This window comes from Mytilus edulis, chromosome 7 (assembly GCF_963676685.1).
Source record: "Mytilus edulis chromosome 7, xbMytEdul2.2, whole genome shotgun sequence".
Lineage (NCBI taxonomy): Eukaryota > Metazoa > Mollusca > Bivalvia > Mytilida > Mytilidae > Mytilus > Mytilus edulis.
This window is the reverse complement of record NC_092350.1, coordinates 57,089,821-57,117,033: the sequence shown is the minus strand read 5'-3', so window position 1 is coordinate 57,117,033 and position 27,213 is coordinate 57,089,821. Positions and strand designations below refer to the sequence as shown.

At 32.8% G+C, this 27,213-nt stretch overlaps 1 long non-coding RNA gene across 1 annotated transcript; it reads left to right on the top strand.

Annotated features, from left to right (window-relative positions):
- Positions 1–8,628: 8,628 nt before the first annotated feature.
- Positions 8,629–18,865, top strand: LOC139481849 (uncharacterized). Its single transcript, XR_011654713.1, has 3 exons — positions 8,629–8,759; positions 17,494–17,569; positions 18,469–18,865. It is a non-coding gene; the product is annotated as an uncharacterized lncRNA (long non-coding RNA).
- Positions 18,866–27,213: the final 8,348 nt, after the last annotated feature.

Genomic DNA, 27,213 nt, shown 5'->3' with positions numbered 1-27,213 from the left:
AATATTATGTTGTTTTAGTTGATCTTAGTTTCTTTGAAAATAATATTTCAAACTAACTTCCCTTAATAATACACAATTTACCAAGTTATTTTTCTTTCGTCTTTGTAGTATTGCTACAATTCCCTTTCTTTTATTTCATTCTTACTATTAAACTTATATATGTTTACTGAAAACTTGTTCTTTACTGATTGTCCTTGATGAAAGGCTCTGCAGATGTCAGTATAATGGTAATCTTTAGTTATAGCATAAAATTGATAAAGGGGCAAAATTGAAAAAAAAAGATAATAAGAAGAAGTGACATGTAGCAAGTTTACTAATACATATATGTTAGAGTAGAAAATTGAGGTCATTTACGAATCTTTTCTCACACGCTATCAAAGTGACATGTTAATGAGGTTAGATAAACCAGTTCACATGATTATCTCATGAAATATGATGTTTACGTTTTTTGAGGAACAAACTTAAGACAAACCTATGAATTTTGTTGATTTTCAAGATATTTTTGTAATAAATACTTAGGCAGTGGTTAACAGGTTTATGAGGTTAAAACCAATTTCATCATTTTGAAAAACACTTGTTCTTTCATTTTGATTTGAGCAGATATGAGTTATGAAGGTTAAAACAATAAAAGAATGTAAGGAAACTATTGACTTTGTGATATACATGCTAGTTCAGTATTTGATTTGTAGCAAAGATTTAGCATTTATTTTCAATTAATATTTTAATTAATAAGGGAACAACCACTGAACTTCAAAAAAGGGGGGATATTTTTTTATAGTCCCCTACCGACGAAGTCGAAGGGGACTTTATGTTTTTTTTCTAGAAAAATATTCTTTTTCCCAATATGCTGGGGGAAAAAAGCAGGCCAAGCAGATGATCAAACAAATATATAGTGAATCCAGATTTACTTTATTCCCGAAGGGTTTCTCATCACTTGGCGTCCGCCGTTCGTCGTAGTCCGTCATAGTCCGTCGTCGTCGTTTTTTTCTTTTCTTCTAGAGAACCACTGGATGGAATGAACCAAATATAGCAGGAATGTTCCTTATGAGGTACTGACTAAGTGTTGTTACTTTGTAGCCGATCCATAATCCAAAATGGCCGCCTGCGGAGGGGGGGGGGGCGTTGTTTAACATATTAGGACCCTACGGATAATACATACAAATGTCTTTTTTTAAAGAACCACTGAATGGAATGAACCATATATAGCATGAATGCTCCTTATGAGGTGTTGACTAAATGTTGTTGCTTTGTAGCCGATCCATCATCCGAAATGGTCGCCACCGGAGGACTTAGTTTAACACAGGACCCTACGGGAAAAACATAAAAATGTCTTCTTTTAGAAAACCAATGAATGGAATGAAACCAAACATGGCATGAATGTTCCTTATGAGGTTTTGACCAAGTGTAGTTACAACCTTATTCATATATAAAGTTCTATCCCCAACCCCAAAAAATGAATAAATATCAAATAATTTTCATTTTAACACATATTTAAATTGATTGATTGTTTGATGCTAATATGTAACGCCCGGTGACAAATATTTCATTCATTTTTATAAAACACGAGTTTAAAGTCAGCTACATAACTACGAGATGTGATATGATTGCCAATGAGGCAACTACAGTATCCACCGGAATTCAGATATGAAGAAGATGTAAGCAATTTAGGCAACCGTAAGGCCCTTCACACAAATGACAAAACAAGATGTTATAGAGTCGTCTATAAAGAGCTCGACATTAGAAGTGTGAAGCAATTCAAACGAAAAAAACCAACAGTCTTAATCATACATCACAAAACAATTCACAAAATATCAAATATGAGTCGAGACATGAACCAACGACAACCACTTAAGGCTCCTGACTTGGGACAATCACATAAATAAATAGGGCAGGGTTAAAATGAAAACGGAAATGTGGCATCTCTACGGGAGAGCAAGTTACACAGAAATTAACAGCTATAAGTCATTATATGGCCTTCAACGATTAACACAGCCCAAACCGCATAGTCAGCTGTAAAAGGCCCCGAAAAATCGCGATTGTAATACAATTCAAATGATTAAACTAACGGCCTAATTAATGTACAAAAAAAAATAACGAACAACAAATGTGAAACGTACATGTACAAAGCAACAAACGACAACAACGACAATCCTGACTTGGGACTGGCAAATACATACACAATGTGGAGGGTTTAAACATGTTAGCGGGATCCCAACCCATCCCCTAAAATGGGACAGTGGTGTAACAGTACAAAATATTTTTGATCGCTCAACCATCCCCGAAGCTACGACAGTGGTGTAACAGTACAATACAAGAACAACCTGCAAAAATCAGTTGCAATTAGATTAATTCAAAAGATCGGTACGTGACACACACAAAAAAACTAACATTAAGACAATAGACATAAAGAACCGAAATAATGGTATTTGCATTTACTGAAGTATCAATCATTTAACAAACAACGAATTTATCAAATACAAAATAACATAGTCTGACAAACGTCAGGTATACGTTGTATAAATTCATGTAGATCCAAATACAATGAAAGTTTTTGAAATGAGGTTGATCCGAAGGTTTTGACCATCGAAATTTTGCAATAGCAATACTATTTAGGACCAGAAGATTTTCTTCGAGGACCACAAGAGAAAATGATTCTGATAACTTTCCGATATCTTTACTTTATTCCAAAGTAATCGATCAAGTTTGGTTACTTAAAAACAAACGTGGGTGTCCTTATTTATCATATTCCATACAAACATTGACGAATTTATTCTTTAAAACCGATTGGGGGGAGGGGTACCCTGATTTGTTTAGCAAAATTGAGTTACAGGAAAGCACAAATGAAACAACTGTCCACAAGAGACCAACATGACACAGACATTAACAACTATAGGTCACCGTACGGCCTTCAACAATGAGCAAAGCCCATACTGCATAGTCAGTTATAAAAGGCCCAGTTGAAAAAGGCTTAACTCATCAGATGGACAAAATACAAGTGGAAGTGGCCGGGTACTTGTTCATCCCGGCAACAAACAGACAGTAGGAAGAGATCTGAGAGTACTCGTAGTTATCTAACAGCTAGTTCAAAGCCAATAACAACTTATTAAAAAAATCATGCATCTAAGACTAAAATGAAGTCCGTATAGTGCGAAAAGCACAAGAAAACGTGCTTGTTCACACTATACCAACTTCAAACGAGAAAACAAACGGCATAACTAACAAAAAAAACTAAAAACATCTTCTTATATTCGACGGCAAATTTTGTTTTTGTTTTATTGATCTTCCGTAGAATTTCCCCAGAAGACGTAAAGATTCTTCTTTAAACTCTTCACTAGAAGACATTCTAGAGATGTGCAGAAGAAACTAATGAAACACGTCCCAGGTATCCTGCACAATTCTTGGTTCATTGAAAATACAATTTTGTTTAGAATAATCATTTTCTGATATCATTGTTTATAATTAAAGGATGGGAAAGGTATACGTGTTTGCAGGGGATAGAAACGATTTTTCTAGTATGCACATCTAGATTTGAACAAAATCAAATAATAAGCTAGTTTGATTTTTTTACTAAAATAAATTACGATATCATACTGTCACACCACTTGTGAACCTCGTCCTGAAAATGTATGAACTATTATTCACTGAAAGAAAAACAAACAACATTCAACCAATCTCTGCGAAACCCGTACAAAGCTCTGCAGTCTAGTTGTTTTTATGCCCCCTACGATAGGATATGGTAATTGTGGAATCGATCTGTGCGTCCGTTCTTCTGTGTGTCTGTTCGTCTGTTTGTCCTGATTCAGGTTAAAATTTTGGTCAAGGTAGATATGGTGAAGTTGAAGTCCAATCAACTTAAAACTAAGTTCACATGTTCCCTATGATATGATTTTTCTAATTTGTATGCCTGATTAGAGTTTTGATCAACATTTCTCGGTCCACTGAACATAGAAAATGAAAATGTGCATGGGGTATTTACTATGGACACATTCTTGTTTTTTGGATGTCTCCAAAGGCTCCCACTGACTTTGAAAGTGTTAAAACACCCTATATCATGTTCCACCTACATGTATTTCTGATACCCAAACGGTAATTGCAAGTTTATTTTTACATAATATTCTTTCTGCTCTATTCTAAACGTAGCTCTCAGTTTATTGCGTCAATAGAGGAAACGTACGGAGAACGCTGGCGGTATTTCTATTTTACCTACAATGACAAAATCGCGAGGATCTGTAATGTCATGCTTGGTCAATTAAAGGCAGTTTATTAACATGTAGAGCATCATTCTATAGTTATAGTGTAAGCATTGTCCACAATTCTTGAGAAACATTATGCCCGAGGCTCTTTGTGTTGCCTCAAAACGACACCAATATTGCTGTCAAATACCGCTTCCGTTTCGGGTATTTTATGCCACTCATCCACGTAGTTGTTGAGGATGCGCAACCGGTATATATCAAGTTCACATTTACAAAGAATCCTTGCAAGAGAATTTACAATTAATGTTCAATCTTTGTTTGTTTTGTTTTTGTAAAGATTTGGTTATGCTTAAATAAGTAAACAAAGAAAATACACAAAGGCTGATTTAGGCCCCCCTTTTTTGGGAAAAAAATTGGTTGCTTATATAGGGAACACTGAAGCGTGACTGGAGAGGGCCCCCTCTTAGGCAGTCAGTGGGTCCCACTTATGAAAATTTCTAGATCCGCCAGTGAGACATGCACAAGAGTGTGTATGACAGCGTGTATTGTTTGGAATATTTAAAAGGCAGATCAAACGGGAAAGACCATTACAGTCCTCAGAAATTACAATGCGAAATGTTTTGAAATTTTGCAGGAATGTTTAAGAGTCGGTTCTTCATTAAGGGCAACCCGTCCAAAATCTCGGACCACGGATAAACACACCTTTAATTAAATGTCCGTCACTCTTGAGTTTGACAAAAAATAATATCAAGTTACTTTAAAATTTAAAATTCTAAGGGTTGGCGAATTTTTTTTTTCTCTCTCATTACTTCTTTTTTTCGCGACTTTCCTTCGATGTTTCATATCCTTTCTGCTAAACCCTCGCCTTATGTCAGTGTTCCAAAATGTAACGAAGAAGAACATTTAAGCGGTATATTATTTTTATTCTTCACTGAATAATTATTATGAAATATCTGTTCCATAAGGAATAATTATAAAGAAATTTTACATGATAAAGTTTTCGAAGAGACGGGTTTTTTTTTTATAAGAAATCAATATACGGGGTTATCATTACTATACAGTTTAAACGCATGATTTAATAGATACACAGATAATTATTAGATACAATACAATACGTTGCCGGATAGTTTTTCTGCATGATTTTTTATATAAAAAAAAGAAGATGTGGTATAATTGCCAATTTTAGTCGGGTCAAGGTCTGGCCAGAACAAAGTTGAAGAATATTGAGGACACTAAAGCTCCAAAAAAGATGCACGGTTAAGGTTATATGCATGCAGGGATACGAAAATCCTTAGTCTATTAATAATGCACCCAGATACATGTACATGATGACATTTTATTTTTGTACTAGTGGGTTGAATTTAATTTGTCACTGTATCGGTTATAATAAAGTTAAAGAAATAAAATCGAACGTTCTTGATATCAATACATAGATTATTCGTAAAGATTTAGTTATGAGCGGGAAAAGGAGAGTAGAACATTAGCCTAACTTGCAAAATTGATATATGAAATGAGTGTTATTTATATAAATAAACTTATGACTATCCTAAGACCATCATAAGACACCGCTCGTGTAGTCCTAACTGTATGACCAACGGTAAGAGATGTCCTAATTGAGGACCACTTTGTGAAATTTACTTAGGACTTAGATATGTCTCAAGACAACCCTAAGCCATGTAGATTATAAGTCCTAAGACAGCTTTGTGAAACTGACCGCAGATCAGACTAGATTGACATTTCTTTTTTCGCAATTATATTAACCTAGTGATGTCTGAGTTGAATGGAAGGAACATGATATTTGTTATGCAAATGACATTAGTCAACCATTCTCGACCGTTAGCTTAATTGGCATTTTCAACTTTTTTTTCTATACTAGCGTCACTGGTGAGACTTTAATAGCCGAAACGGGCGTCTGGTGCAAATTACTAAATTTTAATCCTGTAATCACATGTTATATCAATAAAACATACGTGTTGACTATAACATTCCTTCACTTCTTTCATATCCCAACTATCACATCGGTTTAGTGTAACCATTACACCTTGTTTGTAGACCGCTGTTTTTTCATTTACCTTTCGCCGTTGTTTTTTTTGGCCATGGGTTTCCATTTTTTCTTTGACTTACACGATTGAAATTTTTCATGTGATAGCTACCACCTCTTTTCTTCTTTTCACTTTTTGCTAATAATTTTATGTCTAATATGTAGATTTTGTTATCATAGTCTTTAACTATTATCTTTTTTTATAAATATATTCATATTTAATGTTTATTATTTTTGACATATTGTGTATACCGGGGAACAAATGCAAATAGCTTTAAATCACTTGAATGCATTTAAATAAATGTGAAATCACATATCAATCTTGAATTATTATTTATGAACAGTTTTTCCCAGCCAACTGTAACAAAACATGATATTTAAATCGATATACGATTTATCTCTCTTTTATAACATGTATAAATAATCAACAAAATGATTAATTGGTGTGTAGTCCACATAATCGCCTTGTCGTACGAATTCTTTGTAGTCTGTACAATAAACAAACGAAGATTGAATATGTTAATTGTTTTAGTTTTTATTTTGCTGTTATTATACGTTTAATACACGATATGATAATTTTCAATATTTAGTTTTTTACACACATAAACTGTTATGATTGCGGTTATTTTGTCTCATTATTAAATGGACCATATTATGGTTTCTTTCTTCATAGTAATAAATCTTTGGATATTTCCGTCTAAATAAGACACAGGAGGCGAAAATTTCTACATCTTTTGTTTAGCTAAGCATCATATTTACTGAAAATGTATTGATCACAGAAATATGCTTGCCGTCAAAAATAACTTTAATTTTAACGTTTTTAAAAAGGCTTGGCAAATGTGACAACATATGGATGTTTTGTTTTTGTTTTTTTCTCTCTCATGCAAGTGCAACTTTTTGAATATGACAGCATTATATTTATATAACTTTGAATCACAAGTTATCTTATCGCAGATGAAACACCTTCTATATGTTTACAGTAAACAATATCCAATTAGTAGAATAACTGCTTAGTGTTCTCCCTTTTTATGCCGGTCATGTCTGGATCAATCTGGATTTGTAATTTAGTATTACTGGGTCAATGTCACTGCTGGAGGGTTTTCCCTGCTGTCACACGTACTAGTCATCACCGTTGTGTTGACATAAAACATCACTGATATATCCATAATAAAAAAAATAACTGTTCATAACGCGTAGAATTATTTAAAAAAAATGTTTTGCCTAGAATAGATAATCATATAACTTACGTCAAATACGCTTAAAAGTATTAAAAATAAACATCCAATTATGTATGTATTGACAACAGTTTGAAGTTCAATATCTTTAAAGGTAATTTTCGAAGTTACATATGACAAATTAATTGTACATTTGTTAGATATTTTTTCCATATTGTTCAATGTTTTCAGCAGTTCGTTTTTATTTATATAAGGTTTGTTTACACACGTGTTTTTTGTATGTTATGTTTGGACAGGTATTCAGTCGACTGTATTGCATAACTCCTGTGTGTTGTTTCTGTTTTTTTTTGTTTTTTTTCGTTTTTGTCATGTTGTTGTCAATTTGTTTTCGAATTATAAATTCGACGTTTCTTTGTTTTTTCCCCCCTATAGGTTAACAATTAGACGTATAGAAATATTGTTTCACAATTGTAAAAAAAATAAAACTATTTTGAGTTCTATTTGAACTGCAAAAGGGATGAAGAGACGCAAATCGAAATTATTAGTCAGGAAGAAAACAAAACTTTTGCATACAATTACTGTTCACGAGAACTGTATACACATATGTTAATTGTCAATTAATCTCATTTATTCGATGCCCTGGTAAAGCCGTAGTCTTTACATGACACTATCAGAAGAATAATAATCACAAAATAACGTTATAATCGCCTAATCAATACATCAATTCGGACTTAAATGATTGCAGAACACACTCTGTGTTGAGCTTTATTTAAGTGACGTATACAACATTGATAACATTGCGACATATTTTTGTTTTTTAAAATGGTTAAGAAGTATAAACCTATATCTTAGCGTCACAAATACATGTCGTTTTTCGATCATTTTAACGCTAAACATCACACGTTATATTCAACACGAACTTTTCTTATTGAAGGTCATGATTTTCCCTGTCAATATTGTTCTTTGACACAGAAACCCTAAAATGCATGTATGCTGAAATGTATGGGGTTTTCTTTCTCGAAAAAAATGCATTCCATTTGAAAAAAAAACGTTCAATATGGTTTGAGTAATTTGTCTTTTAAAATTATGACAATACGATTTAAATGTACCCATTTGTATCTTCATAGAATATAAATAGTAAAAAAAATCCGTACATAATAAAGACATTTGTCAAAAAAGACACGTAAATTGTAATTATCAGTGTCTGGCTGTACAACGGCAAAACCGGATAAATCCAACTTACTTAACTTAACAATAAGTAATAAATCATAAGCGTCACTATCACAAATAAAAGCTGCAAACAACAAAGTTTTAAAGACTAGTAGACAGAAACTATTGTATATGTAATATGTAAGTACATTTGCATTTTTATCAAAAAAAGATTCGATTGAATATATTAAATGATATATTTGAGTAAATTTAGTCCATTTTTATTCAAAATTACAATCCATTGAAAAAAGAAGCACAAGGCTGATTTGCTTTTGACCAGTTTTTCTTATTCTATGTCGATTATTTGTTTTATTTTCAAAATCCAAGTGTACGCCCGGGCGTTTTGACGTAAACGTAGCTACGCGCATGCAAAAACCGATAGTGTTTTCATTTTTTGTTTTTGATTTCTTAAAAACCAAAATGAAAAACGAAAGTGTCTTCATTTTTCGTTTTTGGTTTCTTGAAAACCAAAATGAAAAACAAATTGTTTTCTTTTTTCGTTTTTGATTTCATATAACAAAAAACAAAACACAAAAGTATTTTCCTTTTTTCCTTTTTGGATTTCTCAAAAACTAAAATCGAAAAATGAAAGTGTTTTTATTTTTCCTTTTTGATTTCACAAAAACAAAAAACGAAAACCGAAAAATGAAAGTGTATTCAATTTATTATTCCCACACTGTTTTTTTTTTGTCATTCAAAAGATACCAATGTTGTCATTTGTCATTCATTTAAAGGTGCTTTAGAATAGGGAATGACACTTTAACAACGTTGTCGATTTTGTTACATACTTTAACAAAAAGGGTTAACATAGAGTTTTGTATATAATTTTAATTATTTCTCGGTTTATAATGTAAAATATTTCCTTAATTGTTGTACAGTCATTGATAGTAAATGTTGCTAATGTACCCCGGTGTTCATTCAACATAATGTAGACACAGTAGACCGCATGACTTCTGAATTGAACTACGGTGATAAAGTAATCAAAGACTTTCAAATTACCTTGTTTATATCTTTGATAAAGAATAAATTATTATATTTAAATATTAAACGAATCATAAATTTAAATTGTACAATTCAATATTATATAAAAGTGGTACGAATAAATAGATTGACGACACCATCACACTAACAAGGGAGTTAACTACTTTTAAAACTGACACGAAAACTAGCCCGGTCGACCTTAAAGTAGACATGAACAGCGGTTGTCAGATCAATATTATTTTTGTCTTACTTATTTTATTATGTTCTGGTCTCGTAGCAAAATATATAGATACAGTGTGAGACTTTTAATTTTTACATGTAGGAACAATATCAAGACATATGTAGGATGAAGAAAAAAAAATGTAATCCACATAGTCAAGTGTGTGGCTATTGCTAGTTTAAACATATTTATTAATAGTGGAAAGGAAATGTTCTCCCCGGAGCAGGGATCGAACCAGAAACTTTTGTTTGTGTAGTCTGATGCACTAACCTATGTTAATTTGTATAATTAATATCAATGGTTCGGTTCCTCGTTGAAGATCCTCCAGCTACATTCAAGATGAAGAACAGGAATTAAAGCCCTGTTCATTATTTATTTGTATTTTTCTGTAAATTTTGTGTGATTTTGTCCGTGTACACTTACTCCGCATCTCTTTGTTTTCTATTTAGGACCTGGATACGGCTCCATGCTAGTTAAGCCCTCCAATTTTAAAGGCCATATGTTTTTAAAAAAATAATTGATGCCGCAGGATTGAGATTTTTAGCTTTTATGTAACCCATGTCAGCTTTTTAACTTGTATTTACAGCAAAGATAGCCAGTTTTGTGTTCTGTAATATATTGTAACAGTTTAATTTTTCATGTCCGGTAGAATCGTAACTTCTCAAAACATCTTACGAACAATATCTGGACTTCTGTGCCGTGGGCATGCACAATTGCCAAGCAACACATTCTCAATTTTATCGTTCTTAAGTCTTCGTAGATCTATTCCAACTTAAGTCTTATTGAGTGTACGACTAGCAGAACATGATATTTTATACCATGGAATACTGAATCCATAGTCATAAAGATCGATTACTTGATTGGTGTTCCGTTAACGTAGCTGCAGAACAAAGACGCTAGAGCTACTTTCGAATATTTCTAAAACTTCAATCACAAACACAAAAATATTTTCAACATTTATTAATTTGTTTTTAATTTTTTTAATTTTTATGTTGTTTTAAAATATCAATTTGACTTGAATTTCGGATCCCGCTTACATATTTATTTATATATGTGCCTGTCCGAAGTCAAGAGCCTGTAGTGGTTGTCGTTTGTTTATGTGTCACAGTTTTGTTTTTCATTTAATTTTTGTACATAAATAAGGCCGTTAGTTTTTTTTGTTTGAATTGTTTTGCATTGTCATTTCGGGGCCTTTTATAGCTGACTATGCGTTGTGTGCTTTGTTCATAGTTGAAGGCCGTACGGTGACTTACAGTTGTTAATTTCTGTGTTATTTTGTTCTCATTGACAATCGTACCACATCTTCTTTTTTTATATCTATATGAGTATATTAAATTAAATATACATGTATATACCAAGCTAAGTCAGTTTATATCTTGTTCCTCGTCTTACTATACAAAAGGCTAGGAGAGCTACGTTGATAGACCATGTTGTCTGATAGGCTGTCTTAATAAAGTAATGGGACAATGTATGGCATGAAGACATCACCAAATCACCGTATGTCATACTCAAAAAGACATCCAGAGATTATAATTAGTCATCAACTACCCACCACCATGCCGTGAGCTCTGGTTTGCTCTTAACACAAATACAAGAGCACAGCAAAATGTCAAAATATTCTATTCAAACTGGGTGACTTGGGAGAAAAACATTGACACTTTCCAAAGAAATAGCGCCCACCCCCCCCCCCCCCCCTCACCTCATTTTTTTAATAAGGAGATATGGTACTATTGCAAATGAGTTAACTATCCCACAAAGTTCAAATGTTGTGGATGTAAGCAATTTTATATAGGCAACCATATAACCTTCAACAACGAGAAAAAAAACCATACGCTTTTGTCGGCTAAAAAATAGTCCATGAAATGAAAAATATGAAACAGAAAAATCACGACCTATTTTAAAACAACATAAATTACGAAAAACAAATATGAAAGACATCAACAAACGACAACAACTGAACTACATGTACATGTTCCTGGATTGGATCAGGCACATGCCATATATGGCGGGGTTAAACATGTTTGTGAGCGCTCAATCCTCCACTGTAGCCCTTTTCACAAACAATCTGAAGTGTAAAAACAATCTTACGATAAACATATTTAGTTGAATTGTTAAGGAATATTTAAGACATACGATAAATTTTACACTTAAGATTTTTTGTGAAAAGAGCTACTGACATCGGATTCGGATTTATCTAAAACTAAGTTTGTTTGTGCATATTGGTGTGTGCTTGTTTATTCTACATTAGCTAGCTATAGTTGTATAGTGGGAGGGGTGAGATCTCACACAAGCCCGTTTAACCCCGCCGTATTTTTGCGCCTGTCCCAAGTCAAGAGACTCCGGTCCTTGTTAGTTTTTTGTGTTGTTTTTTTTAACTTAGTTAAGTGTAACGTCCATTTTCACATAACTAGTATATAATGTGTTAGAGACAAGCTGAAGCCCGCCTCTGGTTGAGGGATTTTTCTCGTTGTGTTAAAGACCCATTGGTGGCCTTCGGCTGTGCACTTTGGTTAGGCTTTCGCCTCTTTTACACGTGTTTTATTTCCATTCTCAATTTTATTGATTGACCAATTGATTGATTGATTGATTGATTGATTGATTGATCATTTTACTTCAAGCAAAAGTCATGATTATTTGAAAATCCTTTATGTGTATTGTAGTGTTAATTTCATCAATGAAACTCTCCATTAATTTTTGTCTTGATATTAAATTTCTTTGTAATGACCGTCTGATTATAATAAGACACTCAAGAATATACAATATGAAAACTTACTTTGCCTTCAATGTCTCAACCTTTTTTAATGTGAGTAACTTCATTGTTCAGTTAGATTTCGATTTTGATATTGATTTGCAAGCTTCCATGATAGATTTCCGGTTTTTGTTCTGCATAAAACCCTATGGGAAAGCGCATTGACTTAAATTTCCAAACGTTGTTGGAACCCAATAATTTGGCAAGGGGTTGCAACCTATAATGTAAAGAAATTACAGCCGATTGCATTGAATGTGTAGGCAAATGTAGCTGCCTTGGTTATCTTGCTTGTTTCATTAGGTTAGGTAAACTACCCTCCTTTAAGAGAAGACTAGTTTGACAGATAACCAATCAATCTGTCTGTAGGACTAGGCTCCTTCTACAGGAGGATAGTATACCTTACCTAATAATGACTTCACGGTTCAGCTAACAAGCAAGCAAACCAAAGAGATAACCCTTGTCTATACACTCAATGTAATCGGCTGTAATGAAAATGTGGAGTTTGTGAGACCAGGCTCAATCAGCCAGTCGGTAGCAGCCAGTTTTCAAATATTTATAAATGTTGCAAAAGACTGAAAACGTACTTCAAATGTTATTTATTAATATTTAACCAATATATCATCAGCTTTTAATATATAATTAATCAGTCAAAGACGCTATTCAATGAATTTTAATATTTCATTTCTGGTTCATTAGCTATATACAGGCAAACTCAATCGTTTTCGATTTACTACACAGCCTACTGCCCGCTTTACATTTCAAATAGTCAACACGTTTGAGTGTTTATAGGATCGTAAATGATTATGATTTTTTTAAATTGCACTATTGTGCGAAATAGCTTTCCTTGTTATCGGCATCCTGTCAAATAGTTCTCATGAAAAGGAATAATAATTCTGCGTTAATTTAAAGAAACTTTTAACCTTTTTTTGCCACACAAAACTGTTTTTACAAACCATTCTACCTCTGAACTAGTGGATTTCGCTTGAATATGATTGGACAAAAGGTTTATTTTTTGTATTCAAAGTATGGTGGTCAAGAAATTGTGTATTAGCTTAAAAACGATTACTAGTAATCTGTGCTATGAATTAACTTGCATTTTTGATCAAGTAGGACCTTGATCTCTAGCTTACGTTCTCACCTAGTGTAATTAAAAATATTAAAAAAACTAAGAAGAACAACACCCAGGATTTTTCTTGTAGACCTCATATACCCAGCTTCACTTTGCACCTAGTGGGGACAATATTTATTACATTTTTGGTAAGGGTGGGATTGGGTGTTCGACCCCAATTTTGGACCTATTTAAAAAATAAATAAAAGCCAAACAGCAACCTTGATTTTTTTCTCCAGCGTACATCAGCTACCCAGCTTCCCTTTACACATTTTTCGACAAAAGTATTGCCGTAGAAATTTGTTTTTTTTTAATTGTTATGTAGTGATGGGGTAGAGTGGTACCTGCAGGGGCCGTATGCATAAAACATCTTAACTTAAGTATTCCATAAACTTTGATTTCACTAAGAATTTCTCTAGTTACTAGTAAGTAAAATTCTTAAGCGGTATGCATAAACTTACTTAACTCTTCATACTTAAATCGGAACCTTTCTCTAATTACCGTATGATATATACTAGTTCATCACATGTACTCATCCGTGTAAAAGTTTGTTATGATTATTTAAATTTATTGATCATTGCATGCTTTTTTTTTTGTAAAGAGCTGGGGCTAAATTGATATTGGTATGTATAAACAGTTCAATAGAACGTATAACCATAGTATACATTGTCATGATGAACGATTGGCGCATGTAAGACAACGCTTTTTAGGGTTGATGGACGACAAATATTTCGGTTATCCAAGACTTTCCTATACTTAATCTTTAATCATCTTGTAATGGGTGTAATATTTTCTGGATACAGTACAATATGTTTTAAAATCTAACAAAACATGACCAATGGAGTATACGTAGCACAAGACTAAGGTAGCATTGTAAGCAAATCATTTTAAAAACAAATCATTTTACAAAACACTTTTTTCAATAAAATGTTTACTAATATTTCAGCTTATTATGCGCTGACATCTTCCTCTCCAGACCTCTTTCTTACATTTGCTAATGGTTTTTACAACAACAAAAAAAGGGGGAAAGGTAGAATTTTTTCCCAGGAATCCATATACAAACTAGGGCTTTTTTTCAAAAGTCCTACAATCTTTACTAAAACAAATTATTACAATAAGTATATCCTCAACATCTTAACGTACTTAGAAATATTTTCGAAATCGCAATATATCTCGTTGAATACATAAGGAAATATAAAAAAAATAATTTGATACGAGTAAGGTATCATAAATACCTTATATGATCTTATATAAAATTCTCGAATTTCATGGGGTGTAGCAGTGGGGACTTCTGATTGCCGTAACAGTGATTCCATAAACAATCAACTTATTTTTTCAACAAAATGGAGGTCCATGTCCACCCCCCTTTTTTATGAAAGAAATCAACCTCTCGGAAGGTCTTAAAACTTGTCAATTTTGTTCCTTTTATCGAAAAAATATTAGGGTATGCCCTACATCTTTAAAATAAGACTAAATTGAAAATTTAAATTACCCCCCCCCCCCCTTCCCCCCCCCCCCCCCGGTAAAAAAAACCCAACACACACACATGATATAAAAAATGCGGTTTTGCATTGCATGCCCTCTTTTCATTCCTTAATTCTGTTTGAACTTACGGTTACAAATGATACCCGCGCGGTGTATTTAAAAAAAATTAAAAACGTGCACATGCATACAGAGTAAACAAAAGAAAAAGAGAACCATGAATTGCATGAGTAAAACACTGATTACTTTTCGCTAGTTTTCGTGTCAGTTTTTACAGCAGTTATACCTCCCTTGTTAGTGTGATATTGTCATCAATTTATTTACTTATTCCATCTTTAATTAATATTTTATTGTACAATTTAAATATGTGATTCGTTTAATATTTAATTATAATAATTTATTCTTTATCAAAGATATAAACAAGGTAATTTGAAAGTCTTTGATTAATTCAAAGCGTAGTTCAATTCAGAAGTCATGCGGTCTATTTTGTCTACATTATGTTGAAAGAACACCGGGGTGTTTACAAATTGGCAATATTTACTATCAATGACTGTACAACAATTAAGGAAACATTTTACATTATAAACCGAGAAATAATTAAAATTATATTCAAAACTCTATGTTAACCCTTTTTGTTTGAGTATGTAACAAAATCGACAACATTGTTATAATTTCATTCTCTATTCTGAAGCTGACAAATGAAAACATTGTCATATTTTGAATGACAATTAAACAGTGTGGGATAGATAAATTGAATACACTTTCATTTTTCGTTTTTTTGTTTTTGTGAAATCAAAAATGAAAAATGAAATTACTTTTGTTTTTCGTTTTTTATTTTGTGAAATCAAAAACGAAAAACGAAAACACTTTTGTTTTTCATTTTGGTATTTAAGAAATCAAAAACGAAAAATGAAAACACTTTCGTGTTTTGTTTTTTTGTTTTTGATATTTCAAAACGAAAAACGAATGGACGCAGATATACACGGACCGTTCCTCGTGTATTGTCTTGTTTTTGTGTCCTTCTTCAATGTATTCAGGTTAGAAGAGGGTTTGTCATCTCTCAACATATTTACACCCCCTAGATTGTGTATGTACTGGTCCTGAGCTTGGGGACATGAATTCAGTGTTTTTTTTGCTGTTTTTCGTGTTGTGTTCTTATGTTGTTTGTGTTATTGTTGTTGTACACGATGTTGTTTGGTTTGTTTTGATTGGTTTACATTTCTTTATGTTAGAGATGTTTATAACTAGTTTTGCGGTTTTGGTTTTGATCATTGTTTAAGATTGTTCGGGGATTCTGGAAGTTGAGTCTAGATATAGACAAAAAGTCGAATCAGTCTTGGTTAACAGAACAGAGCATTTCTTTAACAACTATATTTAATTTTCTGACAATATTTCAAATTTAGCGCAAAACTGTTTTAATTGTTCTCTTCTTATATTTAATGCGTTTCCCTCGGTTTTAGTTTGTTACCCCGATTTTGTTTTTTGTCCATGGATTTATGAGTTTTGAACAGCGGTATACTACTGTTGCCTTTATTCAAAACCAAAAAATGGTATTGTATAATAGAATTTATGACTGTGTGAAACAGCTCAACTCTTAATAATAGACATGTTATGTCAACACCAAATCGAACACCATGTGCTGATTAAAAACACATTTATGTTAAAGTCATAAGAAACGAGTGACCGGTGAAAAATTATGTTCTTCCAATTCTTGCACCAATGCATACAAACATCATAAACGTAGTCTTCTGTGCACGAATTTATCATTTTTTTCTTGTAAATTTCGTATAATCGTCAATTTTTTTTCAATCGGTCAGTGTTGTTGTGAAAATATGGCAGGTAATTAAAGTTCGTGTTTTGAAGCCGAAGTTTAACGATGGTCACCTGTTAGTCAACAATCGACAAAAAATAAACAAAAAAGCATGGAAAGAGAGCACGTGTTTAACATGTAAATTCAGATAATAGTTTATTTTAAGGACATCCATGCGTATTGTAATCACCGGATTTTTACTAGATGGGTCACACTGAGGTCACTTTGCATACGGAAAATATGTCGGGGGAATTGGTTGCTGGAAGCAAGCAATTAAAGTAAAGTAAACTTCTTCTAAATATGAATAAATTAAAGAATTTTCTTCAGAAAAAAGTATATGTACATAAGTTTTATAATGAAAACTATCCATTGAGTTATAAAAAACATATGCATTATTTTTTTTGATTTGAGGTTTCTTATGACTTTAATTAAGGTTTGCAATTGTCTACACAAGACGTCGTTAATCTAAAAAAAAAAAGCTTAATAACAATACAGATATATAAAAAAAAAAATATATGTTTGTAGTCAGTACCAGAGAATAAGAGAAGAATGAAGATTTATGTTTGTTTATGTGTATGCCTAGTATTACTGTTCGTTGAAGGTAAGAAAACATCATAACCCTGCTAAATATCTTCAATATTTACCTTTTTTTGTTGATTCTTATTTCGGTTACATTTGTATTACTTATGGTGATTTTACATCAGTATTACATGGACCACATTACGTTTCTTTATATATTTCGGTATGAGTATTATATAATGCATAAATTGCATGGACATATACACGTTTTTTTTCTCGACCCGTAGGTTTTAGTAAAACCTTCGACACGCGTTTATTCCATTTTAGGATTGAGATATCCATCACATGCTTCGACGAAGACATATAAATATGACAAGATTTCTTTTAAAATTTAAGCAGTTTTATTTTCTAAAAAAGTAATAATCACAAATAAATGACTGCTGTCTTTAAATGTTAGCATATCTTAATCAGGCTGCCAAAAAAATGTTACAAAATGTAGAATTCATTGTACTTGTTATTACTTGCATTACGTGACTTTTCAGTGAGCAATACCTAGGAAGAACGAATACTGTGGATTCATTTGTTTTCGTGGATACCAATTTTCGTGGATTGAGAAGAATTCGAAATGAAAAACACCGATTCAACATTATATCAAGTCAGTACTGTTCGGGCAATTATCTTGCATTCAATTCTTTATTTTCGGTACCTTTTAAAAGAGTTCAGTATGTCGTTGATGTGTACAAGTGAAAATTAAAAAAAATACATTCTGAACATTAATTGAATAAATCAGAGGATCATAGTTGAACGCAAGCGAATTGTGTGAACAGTATCGAACTGTCCGCGTTGGTTGAAACACAGCTCCTTTTGCATAGGTACTATTTCTGTACCAAAAATCTGCAGTACTTGAAATCTACTTTTAATATTCAGTACTATTTTGTTACCTTAAAGTTATTGTAATATTTATGTACCTGTATTTTACAGTGGGTTTTGTCTCAGCACTAGTTACATCAGCCCGAACACCATCATGGCCAACTGCAGGGCCAACACCAGTGGGTTATTACCCAGAACTAACTTCACCAGAGACAACTCCACCAGGGCCAACTGCAGGGCAAACTGCAGGGCCAACACCAGTGGGTTTTGTCTCAGAACTAGTTACCACAGGACCAACTTCACAATGGTAAACTGTAGGGCCAACTGTACCAGTGCCTGTTTGACCAGAACTAGATTCACCAGGGTCAACTTCACAATGATCAACTTAAGGGCCAACTGTTACAGAGCCATTTAATCAAATTGCAGGCGACAAGCTGAAGAACTTTTTTTACTTGATATGTATGACAAGTTAAAAACAATAAGTCAATTAATAAAGAAATATAACTTGTTACTTTTCTTGTTTAACGCACATTGAGTTTCACTGGACTCTGTAAGGAAAAACACAATATGCGTATTTGAGAAATCTTAAACATAATAAGGGCTGCAACGGTAGCGTGTTCGCATCGAATGCGAGCGGTCGTTTGTTAAAACCAAAGACTTTAAAATCCGTTTTTTTTTGCTTATTTGTTTAAGAACGCCAAATAAAGAAGTAGATAGAAACAATTATCGGCTCAGAGTCGGAATGATGTGTCCAGATATCTTGACATTGCATTGCAACATATCATGTTTACATTCAGTTTAAATGAGTAGGTTTAGTATTTAATACGGCTAATATGCATGTACTCTTATCTTGTCCTTGTCGTGCATCTGCTTTCAATGTGCCGCTAGAGATTTAAAAATCATTCATCATTATATCATAGATAATCAAATTAATCGAAAAAAAATCTATCAAAATATTGAAATTTAGGATACCCTGCATGTAATCTGGTATATATGCAATCAGATACCGTATAGCGGGTTATTTTCGCGGGTGTAAATTTTCGCGATTTTCATTGAATAAGGTATACGAAATATTTTAGCGGTTAATATTTTGGCGGTTTCGAAACTTTTATCAATACCTTTGCATGTACACTTTGAAATTGGCGGAATTTATTTTGGCGATTTTGTTCTATCCGCGAAAATAAGCGAAAATGTACACCCCGCGAAAATAACCCGCTATACGGTATACAATCGACATAACTCTCATTATTATTGTATAGATAAAAGATAAATGTATTATTTATCAATCGGAGGACGGGGATGATCTTACAACTGACTGTCAACAATGTAACTATGTATAACGCTATATAGAATACGGCAAGACGAACTATTAGTATTTCTAATAAGAAATGTTAAAGCTTAATGCATGGTAAAAAAACGAACTATTAAAAAGAGGACATCAAATGACAACCAGTATATACAAACTTGTGGTGTTGAACAATCACTTTGAATTGTTGAAATACTAAGACTTTTCTACCTCAGGAAAAAGTATTTTAAAAGTTTGGTTAAATTCCTAAACTATCAAATTTATCAACGATATTTAGAATTTTAATATTTTAATAATTTGGTTAAAATTTCAAAATTTCAAAACTTTAACACGATTTGAAATTTTGATATTTTAAAACTTTGATCAAAATTCTAAAAATCTAAAATTTCAAAACTTTTTAAAACTTTGAATTGATAAGTGTTACACGGACCCCATGGCCGTTGACTATAAAATCGAAATCCAGAAAAACATACTTCCCACTACTGTGCGTGCTTTATTCTATTGTATAATGTGTCCCTATACTTGCGGTGTATACAAATATGTTTTACAAGTTCGAGTTTTTTACAATCTAATTAAAATTAAATCCTTTAATTGCTCCTGTTCTGATATGTCGCGCATCAAGGATCTAACGAAACTCGATAGACAGGTCAAATCTGGTGACCTATCGAGCCAACCAATCAGAAATCGTCTCTCTTTGGCATTTTTAGTCCTTTCGATTTTTCCGGTTGTAATTAATAGTTCTAATCCAAGCATACTCGAATGGAAATAAATAAAAATATTGGAAAATGGCTGCGCCCAGTGAAAACACGCATCGATTTATAAATGAACTGTAATGATGGCAACTGAAAGTGTTTTAACACCTCGACGTGTTTAAGATGGTCAAAATGTGTGTTTGTTGTGTGCATTTTCGTTTGTTCACACTGAAATATCATCTACCGGTGAAAAACATGAGGTAAAACTTTTCAAACATAAACTTCGCTTGACAGATGTAAGAGTGAACAATGTGAAAAAAATAATACTATGGAAAGCCTCAGCTGTCATATATTAGAGATTTACAAAACTCTATGCTGAATCTTAAAATGTAAAGTAAAGACAGCGTGATGTTGAATTGAGTCATCAAAATGCTAACTCTGAATTACAATATGCTAAGTTGAATCTGCACAATGTTGACTTGCAATGACAAGTGCTGTAGTCGTGATAGTATAATGATAAGTCATGATGTTGTGATGATATGCCGAACAAACGTTACGTTGAGTTTAAAGTAAATGATGTGAAGTTGACGTTGCATGATGTTGGCTTGCAGATGTATAATGCTCAGTAATCCACTTCGATTGCTATGATAACAAATAAATTGAACAGCTACAATGTATGGTGCTGACTTGTTATTAATAAATGTTTAGCTGAAATAGTACGATGTTATCTTATTGTGATATTGCGATAGGTCTATCATGCAATCTGTTGATTTAAAACACCATGATGTACAGTTGAAAGTACATGATGTTAGGTTAAGATAACACGATGCTACACAACTATATTGAAACAAAAGGCCCACCATACAATGTGTTGACTTAAAACAACACGTTGCAACGTTGAAAGTACATGATCATAATGGTTTATCAGTATAATGTCACGATGGGCTTACCATACAATATGCTCACTCGAAACTACAAGACGTACAGTTGAAATTTTGTAATGTTAAGCTATGATAGCATGATGTTATATCAATTTAATGTGACGATGGACTTACCATACAATATGCTCACTCGAAACTACAAGACGTACAGTTGAAATGTTGCAATGTTAAGCTAAGATTGCATGCTATTATATCAATTTAATGTCACGCTAGGCTTACCTCACGATATGCTCATTTAAAACTACACAACGTTCAGCTGAAAGTATGTGATGATAATCTATGATAGAATGTTGTTATGTCATTTGAATGTCACGATAGGCTTACCATACACAATGCTCATTTAAAACTACACAACGTACAGTTGAAAGTATGTGATGATAAGCTATGATAGAATGTTGTTATGTCATTTGAATGTCACGATAGGCTTACCATACACTATATATATATATATGCTCATTTAAAACTACACAACGTACAGTTAAAAGAATGTAATGTTGAGCTATGATAGCACGATGTTATATCATAATAATACCATGATAGGCTTGCCATACAATATGCTCATTCAAAACTTCATTACGTTTAGTTGAAAGTATGTGATGTTGAGCTATGATAGCACGATGTAAAATCATAATAATGTCACGATAGGCTGGCCATACAATATGCGCATTCAAAACTACACGACGTACAGTTGAAAGTATGTGTTGCTGAGCTAAGATAGCACGATGATATATCATTATGACGTCACGAGAGGATTATCATACAATGTGTTGACTTGAAACGACACGATGTAAATTTGAAGTAGTTTGGTCTTGACTTGAAACAGTAAAATGTTAAGTTATAAAAACAGAACGTTAAGTCAAAATAAAACAATGATAGGATGATATATACCTGTGCAGAATTGAAGTTATTTGGTGTTGTCTTCGAATATAGTGCAAATGTTAGATCGTTTTTATGTTAAATTGAAAGACAATAATGATGCTTAAAACATTAAAGAATTGTGTGAATTGAAACTGCAATTCTATGGAAAAGAATGAGGGACAAATCCCCAGGATTTTTTCTTCTTTATTTGAAAGTAGATGAATATTAATGAAATTTAACTCAAAAAGCAAAAGGATATACAAAGAAAGTTCTCCATAAATCCATAAAGCAAAACAAATATTGATCGCTATATAGACACACTTAAGTACAGTTTTGCCGGATTTTTTACATGTTTAGTTTGGAATTTTTTTTATGATTAAAACCCAGACTTTTTTTTATGAACAATATTTAAGAAAATATTTATCTATGTTTTGTGTTAATATATATATATATTACGGATTACAAATGTGTCGAGGTTTGTGATTGGATAACAACACAGAGATGTCAGTATATATTCGGGAAACTGCCGGGGTATATACGACGTTTTTATCCCCAATTGGAACCTCAAAAACGTCATCATAACACTGGTTACTATGTGACGTAGTCAAAAGCTATGGGTCTGTCAGAGGCTCACAGAGGGAAAATAATGACGTGCGTTAGTCAAAAATACATTTTTAATACAAAATCACGCAATTTACACTTTTTTAATACTTAAATTTAATGCTAAAAGTGTTATTATAAATTATTACATACACTATAAAATTATGTTCACAGCAAATCAGAAAATCCTGAACGTATGCCGAACATATCAGGTTGGGTTTTTCAACATATATGTGTTGTCAACAAATACTTGCACTGGAAAATAACATTAAGTCAGGGGTAATCCGTAATATATGTGTTATTCAGGTCTCAGACAGGGTATATACTGTGACATTCCCGGCTTAGAGTTTATATCCCCTGAGCCGAAGGCGATAACTTATGTTTTTCGTCAATTTTTAAGAATTCGAATTTAATGACAATTCTTTGATGAATTCTGTTAAGTGTGTCACCCTCACTATGCATTTTGATAAAAAAAAAATCGACGTTGAATTGCTGTCTCAGTTACGCATAACCCATATTCCCGTTTATTCATACAGAATATACATAATGAGCTTTTTAACTCTTAATTTTTGTAAAGATTAAACGGCTTTTTATAATAATACTCATGTGATTATTTATTTTTTCGCTCGTATAAATTCATTTTACACGATGAAAAAAATATGTTTAATTGACAGGAAATACAAAGTCTTATGCCTTAATCTGTGTTATCTCCTCGTACAAAATTCAAATGCTCTCAGTGGGAAAGGATCTACCAAAGTTTAAGCTTATAGCTCCACATCTGTGTCAGAGTTATCAGATAATTTTAGTTAATACAACCCCCTTACTCAAAAATAAAAGAAAATAATATGGACTTAATCTAAAAATAAAACCCAACAGATCTGATAAATGATGCGCTAAAGAGTAGAACTGTAAAACACCCCTCCAAAAAAAAAACCCAACACCAAACAATATAAAGATTTTTTTTAATTGAATAATAATCTAGAAAATTCGAATGTATCTATACGGATGAATCGATAGGTGGAAGTATCCTACTGTATGGGGCCAACCCAAACACACAAATAAAACACCCCTAAAAAAAAAACCCAACACCAAACAATATAATGAAATTTTTTAATTGAATAATAATCTAGAAAATTTGAATGTATCTATACGGATGAATCGATAGGTGGAAGTATCCTACTGTATGGGGCCAACCAAAAACACACAAATTATGTTAGATTCTGTTGTTTACTTTTCACTCCTACATGAAGTCTATGAAACCTAATGAAATTTGACATAGAGCCTCCAGTCTAAATCGTCAACTTTCTAAAAAAAAACCCATCATTGACAGCAGTTTCAACCATTATTCCAGCACCAAATAAGATGTAGTGCCCAGGTTTATCAATATATCCACTCGGGGAATTATTTATTTTTTATTTGTAAATCCATTAATGGACAATGCCTCCCTACAACTTATAATAAGAAGCAAATAAATGATTTCCGTCACACATGTTCTTGTACATAGTAAGTTTCTTGGTTCTTTACAGCTTCTCTCTATTTATATGTGTTTTCAATGAAAAGAAAAAATCAAAAAATCTGTAAAATTTGATAAACTGCAAAAATTATTTTGGTATTGCTTTGATTAGATTGTAGATTTTATGTCAACAGTTAATCTCTCTCTCTCTCTCTCTCTCTCTCTCTCTCTCTCTCTCTCTCTCTCTCTCTCTCTCTCTCTCTCTCTCTCTCTCTCTCTCTCTCTCTCTCTCTCTCTCTCTCTCTCTCTCTCTCTCTCTCTCTCTCTCTCTCTCTCTCTCTCTCCCTCCCGATTGATTTGAAAAACAAAACAGACTGACAATGTAATGTCAAAAAAAAAAACAGTCACGTCGAGTGACTTGTATATCTCCTTTTCTGAAAAGGGTTTCCGTTTTCAATTATCTATCTATTATACTGTTCAGGGGAGGGGAGAATCGAAAAGAAACGAATAGAAATACACACAAATCATTGGACAAAGAAGTCGAAAGATACAAAAGGAATAATAAAACTCTTAACCAAACTGACAATGTTATGACAAAAACTCATCAGCCGAAATAAACCTTAGAAAGAAGATCAAAAGCCAAACAACAGTATATTAAGCGCGACATAAAAAACCAAAGACTGAGCAACACGGAACACTAAGGGAGCTACCATTTGATTTTTATGGGGGGGGCTAGGATGAAAAATTTTGTCCTGCATTTTTTTTTAGTTGTAATCTCTGTCCTGCCTTTTTATTTTTCACTCTATCCGGTCCTGTTTTTTTTTTTTTAGTTTATCCTGACTTTTTTTACAATAATTGTCATCCTGACTTTTTTTTTTTGCAAGTGTCTCATCCTGCCTTTTTTTTTTTACTCAAAACTCCTGTCCTGCCTATTTTTTTCAAATTTCATCCTAGCCCCCCCTATAATAATCAAATGGTAGCTCCCTAAAAAAGGTCTACCTCAGATTCTCCAGAAGGGTTAGCAGATCCTGTTTCGTAGTTGGCACCCGTCACTTGGCGATTTTGCAAATAAAGAAGAAATGTGTTTAATTTTCGAGGAACTCCAATAAACATGAATTACAGGGTGTTCAATCTATAAACGTGCTCAAAATAGGTATAGGTAGATGTGGCTCATTTACACACAAAAAAAAATGATAATAATGTATTTGTGTTTTGTGTACAGTGACAAATATAACATGCATATAAGGACGAGAGTGTGTAAGTGTGATACGAATATGAATAAATCTTAATTGGCTCTGTACAAGACATATTTTGCTTGCTTAGCCGAATTTTTAACAAACTAGTTGACAAACCGTCTATGACAATCTATGGACATTCAAATAGCATCGGTTTTGATTAATCATTCTTTTATGGTTTTATTTAGGGGAAAAGAGTGCGCTTTACGTACAGTGGCAAATATTACATGCATATCAGGACGAGAACATGTGATATGAATATGAAAAAAAAACTGCTTTGTTACAAGTCATACTTTGCTTGACCAGCCGAATTTTAAACAAACTAGTCGACAAACCGTCTCTGACATTCTATGGAAATCGTATTCGCATCGGTTTTGATAAAGTCCAGATTCTATTGTTTTATTTCGGGGAAAAGAACATTCAAATTTTCAGATACCTCTATCAAGGCCCGGGGGTCACATTCTCATATAGATCTGATCCTCCAAGTCCTACGTTTTATTTCGCGGAAAAGGGGAGTGGTAGATACAAATTATCTGATAACTTTTAATAGATGTGATTTTATATGAGTAGAAATTTGATCCTTACAGTCATAAGTCGTATAAAGCGACAACACTATGTTGCATATATCAACACTCAACATAGATAATTAAATATTTTCTAAAATATTGTTCGTAAAAAAAAACTGGGTTTGAATCATAAAAAATAAATCCGACTAAGAAAACATGGAAAAACTTTTTTTGAATATCCTTTTGCCTCTTGAGTAAAATGTTATCAATATTCATCAACTTGCAAATGAAGAAGAAAAATCCTGCGGATTTTTTCCTCATTCTTTTCCATAGAATTGCAGTTTCAATTCACATACATGTAATTCTGTAATGTTTTAAGCATCATTATTGTCTTTAAATTTAACATCAAAACGATCTAACATTTGCACTTTATTCGAAGACAACACCAAATAACTTCAATTCTGCACAGGTATATATCATCCTATCATTGTTTTATTTTGACTTAACGTTCTGTTTTTATAACTTAACATTTTACTGTTTCAAGTCAAGACCAAACTACTTCAAATTTACATCGTGTAGTTTCAAGTCAACACATTGTATGATAATCCTCTCGTGACGTCATAATGATATAACATCGTTCTATCTTAGCTCAACAACACGTACTTTCAACTGTACGTCGTGTAGTTTTGAATGGTAATATTGTATGGCTTGCCTTTCGTGATATTATTATGATATAACATCGTGCTATCGTAGCTCAACAACACGTACTTTCAACTGTGCGTCGTGTAGTTTTGAATGGGCATATTGTATGGCCAGCCTATCGTGACATTATTATGATATAACATCGTGCTATCATAGCTCAACATCACATACTTTCAACTGTACGTCATGAAGTTTTGAATGAGCATATTGTATGGCAAGCCTATCGTGGTATTATTATGATATAACATCGTGCTATCATAGCTCAACATCACATACTTTCAACTGTACGTCATGAAGTTTTAAATGAGCATATCGTATGGCAAGCCTATCGTGGTATTATTATGATATAACATCGTGCTATCATAGCTCAATAGCACATACTTTTAACTGTACGTTGTGTAGTTTTAAATGAGCATAGTGTATGGTAAGCCTATCGTGACATTCAAATGACATAACAACATTCTATCATAGCTTATCATCACATACTTTCAACTGTACGTTGTGTAGTTTTAAATGAGCATATCGTGTAATAAGCCTAGCGTGACATTATATTGATTTAATAG